The sequence below is a fragment of the Channa argus genome, chromosome 20, assembly GCF_033026475.1.
Source record: "Channa argus isolate prfri chromosome 20, Channa argus male v1.0, whole genome shotgun sequence".
NCBI classification, from domain to species: domain Eukaryota; kingdom Metazoa; phylum Chordata; class Actinopteri; order Anabantiformes; family Channidae; genus Channa; species Channa argus.
Window position 1 is genome coordinate 4,777,883 of NC_090216.1, and position 2,369 is coordinate 4,780,251.

Below are 2,369 nucleotides of genomic sequence, written 5' to 3' on the forward strand. Positions count from 1 at the left end.
GCACCAGCCGCGTACATATAGAGTTGTAAACTTCTCCGCATGTAAGGTTATTTTGACGGGCACTTCTCTGGCCAATCAGATGAAGGTAGGATCGGGCAGAAGCCAATGATATTTCAAGCGGGTGGGACACTAACGCACTGTCCCTCTCAGCCTAATTATGATTCATTTTCAAGTACAAAACGAAGTTGTAATTGTCTGTCAAGTGCAAAAAAGCTGTAAAGACCCAATAAAATAAATTTCGAATGAACACATTTGGAAACATGAAGAAAATACAGGTAAATATACACGTACTTTTTTTTAATTCTGAATCTTTTATTTAAACTGTTCTTGAGATTATCATCTCCTTTCCATTACAGACCTAGAAGGGACATAAACAGCAAACTAATAAAATCTAATCAAACTAATATAATACTAGCACAATACAATTCACAACAACACACACAATTCAATACATGTAAATTGTATTTTAGAAATGTGTTTGATTAGTGCATTGTCTCAAAATGCAGAGAATAAGTGAGGCCACCAAAGAAGATGGCCTCCACCCCAAACTGCTTTTTATGGCACGCTGACGAACAAAAAAGTAAAAATTATTATTTCTAAACAAGTGAGCAAGAACAAAACCAAATGTTTCACATCTGCTCTGGGCTTTTCACCATTAGCATGAGAATGTGCAGGCAGTGTTTTAAATGCTGCACAGCTCTCTACTCAAGAAAGAGGATGGAGACCTCAACACTTGTGTGTTGTCAATGCCAGATGTCCCCCCCCCCCCCCCCCCCCCCCCCCCCACGTTGCCGAAACAATCCCCGGGGGTGTCCAGCATTTAACAAATCACACCCCGTGTCTTTTCTCTGTCTCCCTGTCACTGCAGAGATGCTCAGCCCCTTCAAACCAACCATGATGACACCCAGCATTCCCCCACAGGTCAAACGGTTTCACACTCTGTAGACTGGTGAAATTTTGTGGCTTCAAAAGTCAAGTTTTCTTTCATTTAATAACAGATGTTGAAAGTTTTTCATAATTGATGTTTTATTTGTGTATTTACACAGCTACGAAAATGTTCACTAACACAATAGTTAGTTCCCAATCTATTGGTCTGGATCCCCTAAAGGGGTCCCCAGATAAATGCAAAGGGTCAGACATGATTAATGTGTAGGAAATTATTTTCTTCCAAACAAAATACATTGTTTTATTTTTTTTTAATTCTCATGTATTTTTTTATTAGCAAAACGGTGGATACTTTTACTCATTGGTGAAAGAAGTATTTAAATCCTCTACTAAAAGTAAATTCCTTTAGTAAATTATTAAAGTTTCCTATCAGGCAGAAGAAATCTTTGATTGTCATCATATTACAAAAAAATATTTGTTTTCTGTGTAAGCGGTTACGAAGTATTCAGGTCCTTTACTGCAATGTAAGCACCTTAAGATATCATAAGTAAAACTAAAAGTACATAAGTAGGCTCTTATTAGTAAAATGTACACATAGTGAAGCGTATAAAGGTAAAAGTACACAACTCTACTGTATATGAGTTTTTTATTAGACTATTATTAGCACATTATTATTTTATTTCATATTATTGTTTATTGTTTTATTTTGGACGAAGCGTTTTATTTTGATTCTCGGTCAATTAATCTTAAATCTATCGTGTAATTAAATAATCACAATCAAAAAGGCTAAATGCTAAAGCTATTAAAATGAAACCATTCGAGAAAAGACATTTACTTTGGCTCAACTCACATCTCAGACATTACATCTGTGATGAGGGGTTGGCAATTGCTTTATCTTAACAGGACACACTAAGAGCTACAATAGCTGGGAACCGCAGCTAAAAACCATTAGATAATGCACTTTTGTGCTCAGCGGCGTCTGAGCGGGGACTACCTTGTGCAATGTGCCCATTTTCGGGCGGGTTTTAATGTTTGTGCAGCGACACATACTTCCTTTAGAAAAACAGCATTTAGTTTGTAATTACACACCCAGACATTGGTGCTTTTCGAAAAAATGTGCAAGCAGTCCCAAAGGCATGTAAAAACCTAATTCGGCTTTCATCTTCAGCGTTTAGCCAAATTGCAGCACCATGGCTGCACTGACGCAGCCCTTGTGGAATCTTGGATGCAGAATTGGGGTTTGAAGTTTAAAGTGAGTACAAACACAAACAGTTTATTATTCTCCGAATATAATCTATCATTTACTTTGCATATTGAATAAATTCTCAGACCATACCACTGGAAAGCAGGCGTGCGCCAAAGCGTAACCTAATAAGGAAAGGCTGATTTGTCTGTGTTTGTTGCTTCAGAGAAATGTTTAAACCATACGTAGACTTGTGCATTAGCTCTCTCATATGCACCATCAACAGTGAGAATATAGTCAT